The 12,783-nt window shown below is 35.8% G+C and overlaps 1 long non-coding RNA gene across 1 annotated transcript in view; it reads right to left on the reverse strand.

Moving 5' to 3' along the window:
• The window catches only part of LOC149211652 (uncharacterized), an 18,930-nt gene extending 14,322 nt beyond the window's left edge, over nt 1–4,608 (reverse strand). Inside the window, exon 1 of the long non-coding RNA XR_016250177.1 lies at nt 4,220–4,608. This is a non-coding gene — a long non-coding RNA (uncharacterized LOC149211652). The remainder of the gene's footprint in view (nt 1–4,219) is intronic.
• Between the last annotated feature and the right edge of the window lie 8,175 nt (nt 4,609–12,783).

The following is a 12,783-nucleotide window of genomic DNA, read 5'->3' on the forward strand; positions in this document are numbered from 1 at the left end:
CACCCACCCCCTGGCGGCCCCTAAAAGCATCACCTCTAAAAGTTAAGCCTTTTAGGGGCGGTTTTTTAAGAGAGATGAATTGCCCCAAATGTGTCACTTTTCAAAGGGGGTTCCAAACTTGAAAAGTGATTTTTTTGTGCAATTTTTAGACCCCCCCTCCCTTCAAAGCATCACCTCTAAATGTCAAGCCTTTTAGGGAAGGTATTTGAAGAGATAGCGTTGATGGGTAGCCCAAATGGTTGGTTGAAGCCCCCTGGCAAGTCATTGGCCCTCTGTTATGAGGCGTTGGTTCAATTCTCCTTGGCTTCGTCAGGGTCAAGCCCCAAAAGTTGGGTCAATTAGGTGTGAGGGTCCTTCAGGTGGGCTAGCCTAAGGGTGTTGTGAGGACAAACAAAAAGGTCTTTTAAGAGATATGAACCAGCCCCAAAAAGTGACTTTTAGGGGTGATTGCAATAGCCCTCAAAAGTCATCTTTCAAGGTTGGTTGTAAATAGCCTCCAAAAATTCACTTTTGGGGCGATTTGAAACCCCCTTGAAAATTGACCTATGGGGGCAATTTAAAACCCCCCTCGTAGCAACCTACAAGGGCGGCTTACAACCCCCCTTGTAGCAACTTATTAGGGTGGTCTAAAACCGCCTTGTAACAATGTTTGGGGATGTTGGGAGCCCCCCTCGTACTAACTTTTGGGGGCGTTAAGAGCCCCCGTCGTGGCAAGTTGTGGGGGCATTAGAAGCCCCCCTTATAGTAGACTATACATACTTTCAAATTTTTAGATTGTGATAATTTCACACTGTTATGTTGGGCACGAGTGAAGAGGATCAAAAAGTTGGGTAGTTGTATCCACTTGAGGTTGGCTTACACGATGCGTCACTGAATTCATCAAATCAAGGAGAGTTTGCAAATGGCATTGAATCAGCTTTGCGCAAACCCTCATTTGAGCATACGATCATCTCTTCACATTCACTCCATAATGAAAGCACTGAAGAAAATTGATGATGTCATTAAATATAGTGTTGATCCCGATGTATTCTATGGGAAACTTAGGAGGTGTTTGGGAATGTTCTTTCTGTTGTTGTTGATTTGCGCTAAAGGGCATGGAATTATCAAATCATGAAGGGGAAAAAGCTTTGCATATTGCCCAATAACAACCAAGCAAGTTGAAGGACCAATCCCTCCTAGCCTAGTCCCTTTACCTCTTTGCGTTATGTTTCCTTGCCAACAAACTCCTACGCTTTATTTCGATAGCCTTTGGCAGGGCATCACTCGTAGTAGAGTTTGTTTAATTCTCAAGGAGCTTTCTCCCCTTAACACAAAGACATTTAGGTATATTGCCATATAATGAATTTTCATTTAGTATCTCACGGTTGGTTTGGTCTCTAACTCTTTGAGTTTGTAGTCTATTGGCTTGTTAGTGCATCTATCACATTTACTTTCCCTCCAAAGTGCATCCCTCAAGTCCAATATTTTCCCTAATGTTCTTTCTCCTCACTCTTTCGTCCCAAGGGAGAAATGCAAGGGGTGGTCAAGGTCGTAGCCAAGGCCAGGGTTGTGGTTGTGGAAGAACTCAAGCTCAACCTCAAACCACCCGAAATCGGGGTCGTAGAAATAACAATGATTTAATCTTGGAAGCAACTCGGCCTTATCTAACTAATGCACACCAACAGGCTGATTATATTATTTCAGGTTGGGACAATGAATTGAAGCAACAGATAACGAACTGGAGCTAAATGAATGGCAGGATCTCATCCCTGACCCCGATACCAAAGGTTGATACACCTAGGTCCAGCAGACCCTTTACCTTTTCTGGATGATAAAAAATCTCTTGGAAAAAGCTTTAATGTCCACCTTTGCAAGAATTTTGGAGTTGGAAACAAAAATATTGGAAACCACAAGGAATTATAGCTCATTCAACGCCATATTCAATAGCAAAACGCTCATTTAAGTCGTATTGAGAATCATATTCCCTGCCTTCCACAAACTGAATAAGGACACAATATCCCTTTTATAAAGTAATAAGGAAAAAAATGGAAATTATTTTTTATTATTAAATTGATAATTAATTGAGTTTGTCTTGAATAATTGGAAAATTTTTGTCATAATGACTTGGAACCTTGTTATTAAATCTAAACATAAACATTCTCAATATACATGATAAAATTTCTACGGTTTTGAATTATAAATCTATTTTTTCTGCACAACCCAAAAGGTGCATCTTTCCTACATTAATGTTCATAATGATAAACTTTGTGACCTATTTAGCTGAATGTCTAAGATATTGCTCAAGCAACCTACTCCCAACAACTAATTTTACTTTATTGATCATAACGTGATTATTTCTCATTAATTATCACTTCCCAGTTTTCTTTGGAGATTGAACAAATACAAATGAAATACAAAATCATAGCAATCTCAATTTTGGATTTGAACATTTAGAACTCACTCTTTTTGTTTGTTTCTCACCAATTATTCCAAAGCAATTAGATTTCTATGCTGAAGTTTTAAATATCCCATAGCTTCCATGAGAGAAAATAGATTTATGTACTAAATTTGCCTATGGATTTTGAAAATTGAAGTTGCCTCCTCTTATTAGGCAACCTAGTCATATGCTTTGTTGACCTCCAAGACAGTAATAATTCCATTAACTACTGATCACATAAATTTCGTTTCTCACCCCCATCATCTACCGCATTCTCGACGATTTTGAAAAAGTGATTCTCAAAAGATCCCCGAGAGGCCCTCAAAATAGAATCAAAAGATCCTCCATGCACAAAGATCAAGTTGACCTATATGAAGGGGCAAGTCGGCCTAAAGAGAGCAATTTGTACCCCTCACAAGCCTATAAATAAGAAGGAACTCAACCTCATTGTGACTCACACAAAGAAAGTTCGATCTTCTCAAGATAGAAGCTGGTAAAAGGACGAAAAGGAAGACGAAGAACTAGATCTAAGTTTTTGGGCCTCTCTCTCTCTCGTGTTAGGGTTTCTACATTTGATGGGTAGAAGAATTTGTTGGGGAAGTCGAAGTTGCAGAAGAATTTGTTGGGCAAGTCAAAGTTGCAGAAGAGTTTGTTGGGCATATTGAAATTGCAAAAGAATGTGTTGGGCAGGTCGAAGTTCCAGAAAAATCTAGTGGGAAAGTCGAAATTGCAGAAGTTGCTGGAATCAACTTCTTGTCATTTTCACTGTTTCATGCAGTTCCATAAAAAGTCTACGCTGAGTTTCTGGCACTTTCTGGACTGTTACCCTACCCATTTACAAAAATTCATTGCTTAACATTTCCTAATTTTGATTTCCTTCAGTTCCTTCAGTTCCTTGATTATTTTGATTTTGACTTATTTGGGGTATAATGATGGGATTTTTAACTTTCACATTAACAGTAAACCCTTAAAAATAATCCAAATCGTGTTACAATCCTTCATGCTAGTTTATCATTTGGTTTCTCATTATTTTGTTGCTAAGATGGTGATCCTACCAGCCATTCATGTCTTGATAACGCTCTTAAGCCACTTTGGAAATGAAACAGAAGAAACCCCTGCTAAAACTGAAAATACAAACTTAATAAAAAATTCGCAAATGCTAGTTATGGTTGTTTTATACTTGGAGGAAATTTTAGGATTATTTCAAATAGTGCCATTTGAATTAGTAAAATGAGATAGGTTTCCTATAAGAAACCATCCATTTTGCATGATGTTATGTAATTTTTGTCTTAATTCCCGCAAATTTTATTATTCTCTTAAAATAGCTCCCAAGGTTCTTTAAGAAAATCATTACCCTTGAAGTCACTCCCCGAGGTTCTTTAAGAAAATTATTTACCCTTGCAAATCCCCAAGTTCAGGGCCGGTTACCAGGTTATTCAATCTAGTCAAAGTACCACTACAAAATGACAGTTAAGCGACCCTATCTACTCAACGTGGAAACTTATTCTTCGTCATGAGGTTGAATACAGAACGACATTGTCATTGTCGAAGCTTAAAATAAACCAAAAAACTGCAAACCCTAAATTTATCAGACCCTGATGATTTTAATGAGACCACCGAAAAAAAGACATGGAAAACCACAGTCTATTCCAAAATGGTCTTTTTACTTAAAAATAAGATTGAAGACCCAATACATTGTTTGATGACTAAAATGTATAGCTAGAAATGGCTGACTTAAGACAACTTCAATAAAAATATTGGGTATGAAACCTCCAACTAAGAAGAAAACATAAAGATACGAACCTCGCGTCTAGAGAAATATTTTGGACCAGAAGGATAGTGGGCAGAGTAGAGCGCATGTCTCTGAACCTATCTCGCTCCCTGTATTGATCGCTCTCCCTGCAATACTCGTAACATCTTCTATGAGGAGGGCTTCGGCTCCTCCTAGGGAAGTCGCTTCTGCTGCGTCTCCGTTTCCTCCCATTTCGACCCCTGCGGAACTGTTTGATACGAATCAAATGTGAGAGAATCTATTAACAAGTATTTACACAGATAGCTTTGCTCTGTCGCTTGTTGTGGCTATCTAGCTGATGTGTCAAACACTTTCTTGCAAGTATTGTGACAGTCCTCGGCTTCGCAAATGGAGAAAGGGCGAAGGAATGAACGTGTGTGGGATAATAATGGCTCATCTCAATTTTTCAACTCGCATTAAATTGATATAAATTAACATTATACATAAATCATTTATAAATTAGGTAATTATTTATTATTAAATTGGGATTTTATATAAATTATTTATTAATGTTAATTTATAATGATTTTTAATATATTTCTGTTAAATAGAATTATTATAGTATCAAAAAAAAATTGGTTGATTTTTCTATTATTATATTTTAATTTGATTTAAACATGTTTAAAATATGCTTTCATCTTCATGTGGGGAGGTTATCTACTTGTATATTCAAAGAGTTGTTTTTACCTTTATTTGTGGAGGTTATCTATTTGCATATTCAAAAAGTTTTGATGTAGCTTTTGCCTTAAAAAATGACTATTGTGATTGTATGGTGAGAAAGTAATCTATAAATAGAGTTAAGAGTTATTTAGAATAAATAGGAGATTCTTTCCCATTATCTATGACTAATCTTTGAGAGATTGGGTATACATTCCCTAATTATCACATAAACAGGAGTTTAATCTTGCATTTAGTGTTTTATCTCCATGGAGGTTCGCTAAACAAAGGGAATACCTCCTCCCATGTGACGTTGATTATCTCTCAATCTTAAAGGATTGCTAAACATTAAGAATTAATCTTCATTACTTTAAAGATGCAGTCTTGTCGAATATACTAAAAACATAGTAGGATTCTTTCATTGTGGACAAACTCAAGTACATGTTAGAGGGAAGTATTCCTCTATGGATGGTTAACAAGTTGATCAATAACTACAATCAAATGCTTCAATCTATATATTTAATGATCTCTAGTCATCATCTATAGAGTTCAAGAATCAAATAAATTCCAACCTAACTTCTAAGTATATAGTAAGCTTGTACTTTAGAGGTTCTATTATTGTAAAATTTGACAATTATGGAAGTTGTGGCAAGGTCTTGGGGAGGGACTGTCATTTTGGAGCAAAGCTAGCCTCTTTTTAAAGGATAGTTTCTAAAATTGAATCCATCTTCAATGTTTGTCTCTTCAACCCCACTCTAGATTTGAATTTTGAATATCCCCCTACTTATTTTGGGATGAGACAATCTTTCAAAAGCCACCATAAATATGTTGGGGATGTATAACAAGATATAAACCAGTCAAGAAAGGTTATACACACATGTGCTAAAATTTGCATTGAAGTTGACTTGAGCAAAGGCATAGCAATGCATATTTAATTAAATATTCATGATTTTAACAACCCATCCATTTGATTACAATAATGATACTTTATGTGTATCTATGTGCAAAGAGAATATACTCGAAAAACACCTTCCCAACAACAAAATGATTATAAGAAAAATTGAAAAATAACAGCGAATGGGTGGTAGGATTGAATGAAGAATCAAAGATCATGAAAGAAGAGGTGTCCAAGTTTAGTCCCAATAAAATATTCTATGACACCCTCCAAGGAGTGTGTTATTAAGAGTGACACAAACATGATCATGGATTACATGCCAAAATCTTATGGGAAAAACAGGAAGCAACATGAATGAGATATTATAGATTTCAAAGAGAGCATTTTATTCAATCCAATAGAAGCAAGGCAGTTGGTGCTAGTTGAGCCTCCCTAAGCTCTAAATAAATTGGTTGAAAGCAAGAAATCTAAAAGAGAAATGCAAAGAAAGGAATATTGAGTTGTTAATATGTTGAGAAGTATTTTTAATCATTGGAATTTAGTCTTCAAATCAAAGGGGCCATATAAGAGTTCTACCATTTTCTCTTGCACATGTTTAGAGATATTGAATTCTACATGAATTGAATTTTTTTGAGATTTGTGTCCAAGAGACCTTCAAATAAAATAAAATGATCTAGTTGCTTTGTAATATGAGCATTTCTTCGTATATCATTAGGCAAGTTGGCATATGCTTTGTAGGGAGGATATCACAAAGGCCAATGTCATCAAAAAGGTCTATAAAGAACTTCGAGAGAGGGTCTTCCTGACCATATGGATCCCAAACTTAAAAACCCCCCAAAGAGAAATTTAAATCTCCCTTGACAGTAATGTAACCTGTTACCGCTCAAACTAGCGAGGGTCCTAAAAGGGGATCCTTGAAGGGTTACTACTAGCCTAAGGGCAACAATGGACCGATAGCCCATTGTCACCTTGGCTAAGGCTCCCTTCTCTTTACAAATTTTCACTGATGGGAGGAGACCCATTATGATAAGGATCACGAAATGGATGGACCAATGATAGGGTGAGGGGTGATCCTAGAAACCTATTCACAAGAGAGGCTCAAATATGTGGCTTGCTTCTCTTGGAAGACAAGATGTAAGGCTCTTTGTGAAGGGCTTGGGGAAAATTTATAGGGTTAGGTTTTAAGTATGTGCCTTATAAAGGAGATCCCTAAGCCCTATAATTCTTGTCGAAACTTGGGTTCCATGTGATCTTTGAAGAATTAACCTTGATAGTGCATGGGACCACACGGGACCAAGTGGACCCGAGGTTCAGTCAAGGGGATAGGATTTAGCAACCAATGATATGCTTGACCTAATTAGGGAGGGGAAAGGGATCAATGAATGAATTTTCAATGAAAGACAATGCAAGGATACCAACGATGTTTCTAGTCTAAGGAAACCAAGGGAAAGAATTGGTCTTCGAGCTATGGCTTGCGATATCTCAAGATCCCACCATCAAAGCCTCGTGAAATTTTGGGGGCTTATTGAGGAAACAAATGTATGCGCATGTATTGGTTGTATGCATATGGTGTCACAATCTCAAAGCTATGTATGGTGAACTATTATATAGTGGGTATTTGATCCAACCTTGTGAAGGCAGAGGAGCATTAGTCATCATGGTTGATCACATGACTTAGAGGCTTCAATGTACCTGAATCACTTCGTACCTTATATGAGTCATCTACAAACTTGTGAGCACACTTTTCATTTATGCATAAACCATGTGAGGGACATTGGTTTGCTGCAAAAAGAGTCATGAGATACTTAAAGGGGACTCAAGATTATGGGCTTAAGTACACCAAGGTGGATGACTTCTATCTTATTGCACATTCTAATTCATACTTCAATGGGGACAAGGAAAACATAGTATCAACTTCAGGATATCTCATGAGTCTTGGATCAACAATGGTCTCCTGCACGGGGCTTCACTCAACAAACCTCTCACATATCATGTGTGCTTGTGGCATACTAAACAATACCCCTAATTTGATTACATATTGAAAAACACATCTATAAATCACATTATATAACCCCATTATGAATGAATGTGGTATGGTATTGCTCCCCAAATGAAGCCCTCGTGGTCTTCTACAGGTCACACAAATAATCAGTTTCGATAGATTCAACAACGAAAGCAGAATATGTGGCATTCGCAGAAGCGACAAAGGAAATTGCGTAGCTCAAGAAAATTATTAAAGGCTTGCAAGAGAAACAAGTTAACTCAACTCCTTTACATTTAGATAATACTTCTGCAATGAAGTTGGCCAAGAACCCAAGATTTTGATCGAACCAAGCACATCAATATGAAATATCATTTGATTCAATATCATGTAGAGGCCAAAACTATTCATCCAATACATTTTTCTACAACTAAGCAAATTGTAGACATCTTCACCAAAGCTCTAGGAAGAGAAATATTCGAAAAGTTCAAAATGATACTTGGGCTAACAAAAACTCCTTCAAATTAAAGGGGAGAATGTTAGACATTGCAATCCTTCAAGATTATAGTTTAAAATAATTAGATGTAAAATTAGGTGAGGTAACGAATAATGGGTTGGGTTTTAATAACTGTCTTTTAATGTGATAAATTTGTTTTCATTTCTCAATGAATGACCATTAGAACTATTCGATCCTCAAAGAGTACAACCTTTCAAACCCATTTCCTTTTTATCTTTCCTAAAAAAATATCCTTGCTTAAATGAAAATGAGCTTGAAAATAAATAAATAAAAGATAAAGCACTCTTTAATAGTCAATAACTTCAAAAAATAAATAAGAAATACACAAAAATTTTCCAAAATTCAAATTTTAAAATTTTACATTCTCTTGCACCTTTATTGTGTGACCATAATATCTCCACAATTTCAGTAAAAGAAAAATAAAATCTATTTATGCAAAATAGGGAGTATAATGATTCTAAATTATTTCCTCCAAATTTACTAATTTGAATTATTGCCTCCAAATTTATATTTGGTCAATTTTTCACAAATCACTAAACCACTGTGCAATCCAAATTAATTTCAGATTTTTCCCCAATGAGGGAGAGAATTATATAGTAATTGGATCCCCTTTTCCCCCTCCCTCATTGATTCTTGTATAATGACAATATGAGGGTAGTGAACTTGATTAATCTGTTTATAGTTAAGTTTTTATAGGGTTGGCTAAGGATTTGCAATTCAAGGATATGATTTTCATTTTGAAAGAGATTCAATGCTTGAAGCTCTAAGGTGCAAAATGATATATATATATATATATATATATATATATATATATATATATATATATATATATATATATATATATATCATGGAGCAAATTTCAAAATTTGCATATTTATGTTCCATTGACAAAAAGGATTTCCCCCTCTCTTGGGGACATTTAGATGATCATTGCTATGAGGCCCCAACCCTCTACCAGAGTCTAAAAAAGGGATGTTCGACGAGTCAAAGAAGGGGGAAACAAAAAGGTGAGCAGAGCATCATAAACTGTAACAAGGAGGGAGGCTAAAGAGGAGGAGGGTAGTAGGGAAACAAAAGTAATAGGGAGAGAAGGGGGAATAGAGGGGAGGGAAGGGACGAAAGAAAACATCAAGGAGGAAAGAGAAAAGGAGAGTCTTTGGAAAAAAATTAGGTTGTCCCTAAGATCCAAGGGGGAGGAAGTGATTCATGGAAGGACACTAAAGCACAAAAACACAAAAACACAATAAGAGATAGGCAAGGAACTAGAAAAAGGAGGTTGTTGCTTGGGAGGGAGGGCCCTACTATGAGGTTGGAGGAGTTTATCTGATAGTGTCTAGAAAACTCGATTAAAGTTGAAGATCAGAGCACTCTTCCATGCATGACACAAGGGAGAAAAAGAGGCTCTAGATTATGATATTCAAGGAGACGCTTGAATGTGTGGAGTTTTGAGAGTTTTGCCATTGATGCCAAAGAAAGGGTCCTTGCTGAATTGGAGGTAAACCTTAATATGTTGCATGTCTCATGAGTCTTATTGAGAAATGTTCAAGCCTTCTTAAAAGATTGCCACCAAGGAATTCACTATCCCCTGAAGTATGAATAGTGTAAACATGTGCGTAGATCAATAAATAATAAACATATGTATGTCTATGTGTTGATTGTATGCATATGATATCACAATCTCAAAGATGTGTATGGTGAACTCTTATCTAGTGGGTATTTGATCCGACCTAGTGAAGGCAGAGGAGCATTAGTCATCATGGTTGATCACATGACTTAGAGGCTTCAAGTGTCCTTGAAACACTTTGTATCTTACACGAGTCATCTACATTTTTTGCATGGAAGATGACAATTGAGGTAGTGAACACATTATCTAATGATGGTTGGATGTCATTGTCCAAACATGGTTTGGGGATGTCACTATTTCTATAAAGTCTTTGTCAAATTACTTAAACCATATATCATCGTTAAATAGCCTATGTTCAATAGACATGAGCACCTTGAGTGTAAAATCTTCCTTGCTTTTATAAGAGGTTTATATGGTAGACATCTTGAAGGAATGATTTTGAAGTATTTTGATAATATTTTTATTTTTTTTATTTATTTTATTTATTTTTTATTATTTTTTAGTATAGTTAAAGGCTTCAATCTAAGAGGATTAATGTCCTCATATTGACCAGGTTGTGCCTGGATTGGCCTAAGCGGCTTTTTGTCCTCATTCAAGGTTGGCGACTCGAAGAATTAAAGAACTTATATTACAAGTTGGAGCTCATATTTATAAATGAGAATCAAAGTCCTCACTATATTTAATAAAATTATTATTTTTGTTCTACTTCTTATGTTCTGGCTTAACCTTTTAACTAACATAATATAACAATTGTAAGAAGTATCAATTCACCCCCCCAATATTTCCAACAAGGGTTGAGACATATTTGGACATACCAAAGCCCATGATTATGTTGTTTATCTAATAGATAAGTATTTTCCACTTGCGTGTTCGCTGAGACCCTTCGCTGGCACTGTAATTCTATAATGGTTAGTAATGGCAGCAAAACTACATGTACAAACTACTTGCAATATGTTTCAACATATATTTTTCTAAGTTGATATTCAGATCTGTCATTGGGTAATGGAGAGATTTTGCACTGATTTTTCAAACTATTTATCATTCATAATTTCAAACCCTCATCATATAGCCTATATCAACAAGCTCATCTGCTCTCTAAGGTCACCTTCAAATAATTAGGAGGTTGAGAATAAGGGAGTGTTCTCCAAATAGATTTGTTGACCTCAGAGTGCAATGTAACAATTGTGCTTTCCACATACCCTCGAGGTGGGACATTCCTTCGACCAATCTAACAAACTCTTCAAAATAGAAACATGTGCCAAGATGGTAGCTCTCATTTAATAAATCCATATCTATTTATAATGAGGTCATGATAAGCTCATTAAATTCTACTTATAATGGTTGTTCCAACTTACACCTCAAGCCTTGAAAATGCTCTTTCCAAATTCAACTCAGCTGGTAATCCTCTCAACATTGCCTCAATTATGGTGGATGTTTAAGGGTTTAAAACAGGTCTAGATTGGTGCATTTCTATTCTCAAACTGCTTGATTCATCTTCCAACTTATGCTGAATCCAATGATAATTATTAGCATAAATGATTCCCTCCAACAGAGTCCCATAAAAGCACTTAAAGTTGGGCTAGTGCTTTCATTCCCTCAAAAAATCTAACAACTTTAAAAATACATCTCAATTTTTTAATTTATATATTTTACTAAAAATATATTTATATTATTAAGATATTTTTTTTAAATATATATAATTAATATATATGATATTTTTTTAAATATATATAATTAATATATATGATAATTTTTTTTTAAATATATATAATTAATATATATTGAATCAATAGATTTTGATTAACACATTAAATTAAACAAAATAAGATAATTAATAAATATTAAATCAATAGATCCTAATTAACACATTAAAATCATGTAATTATTACATAAATCAAAAATCGATGGGGCACTTTTCAAAGAATTTGGTGGGAAATTTCAATTTTTCAAATTTCAAGCGCTTCTAACAGTTTGGTGTTGAAGCATTTGGGACACTTTTCAGAAACAGATAAACCGTTCGAGGAGCATTAGCTGGTGCACACATTTACAGATAGATGATTAACTCCACTATCCTCAGGGAGTGTCGTGGAGCATTAACAGGTGTGGTGCTTCTGGCAATACCCTTCCACACCATAAGACATGTTTACAAGCTATGCAGTTACAGCCATTCCTTCTGCGAGGCCCGATATTCTATGGATTTTGCAAGGCCCGATCTTCCATGGTTTTTGCCTAAAACAGGGGCCCGATCTTCTATGGATTTTGCAAGGCCCGATCTTCCATGGTTTTGCCTAAAACAGGTATTTTTTTCTTCATCTCAAAAATTAACTCTTTGAATAAATTATCATCTCCAGTATGTGAAAACAGAAAACATTTCTCCGGTCTCTCATTGATAAGGATTACGCTTTTTCCCTGCAGAAAAGATAGGTGGTAGAACTGCAGGGCACTTCAATCGACAAATTTTCCTTTAAGTTAGATTGAATACACAAGCAATTGCTCCTAGTAATAGGAAATGTAATGCTCGAGACAATAACAAGGGTCAAACTAATTGACCTAAAGTTTAACCTTCAAAACTAGAACACCAGACAACCTGAACTTTAACCCTACTTTCGGAACAGGACACCACGCAGAAGGCACACCGGTCTAGATATGCTCTTTAGTAGTCCATGCCACCTATACCGTCTCTCATACCTGGGATTTCCATCTTATCCTTCAGAATCACAACAATGATGCACTCTGTTGTGGCTAACAATGAAGGCACACTTACAGCATCAACCAAAACAGGTCTGATCACTTTCAGGGGATCAATAATCCCTGCCTTCACCTTATCAATGTATTCACCTTAGTTAGCATCGTAGCTAAAGTCAAGATTATATTGCTCAATAATTTCCCAACAACCACTGC

This window comes from Pinus tabuliformis, chromosome 1_1 (assembly GCF_031772625.1).
Source record: "Pinus tabuliformis cultivar Carrire ecotype Pingquan chromosome 1_1, CPIR1, whole genome shotgun sequence".
Taxonomy (NCBI): Eukaryota; Viridiplantae; Streptophyta; class Pinopsida; order Pinales; family Pinaceae; genus Pinus; species Pinus tabuliformis.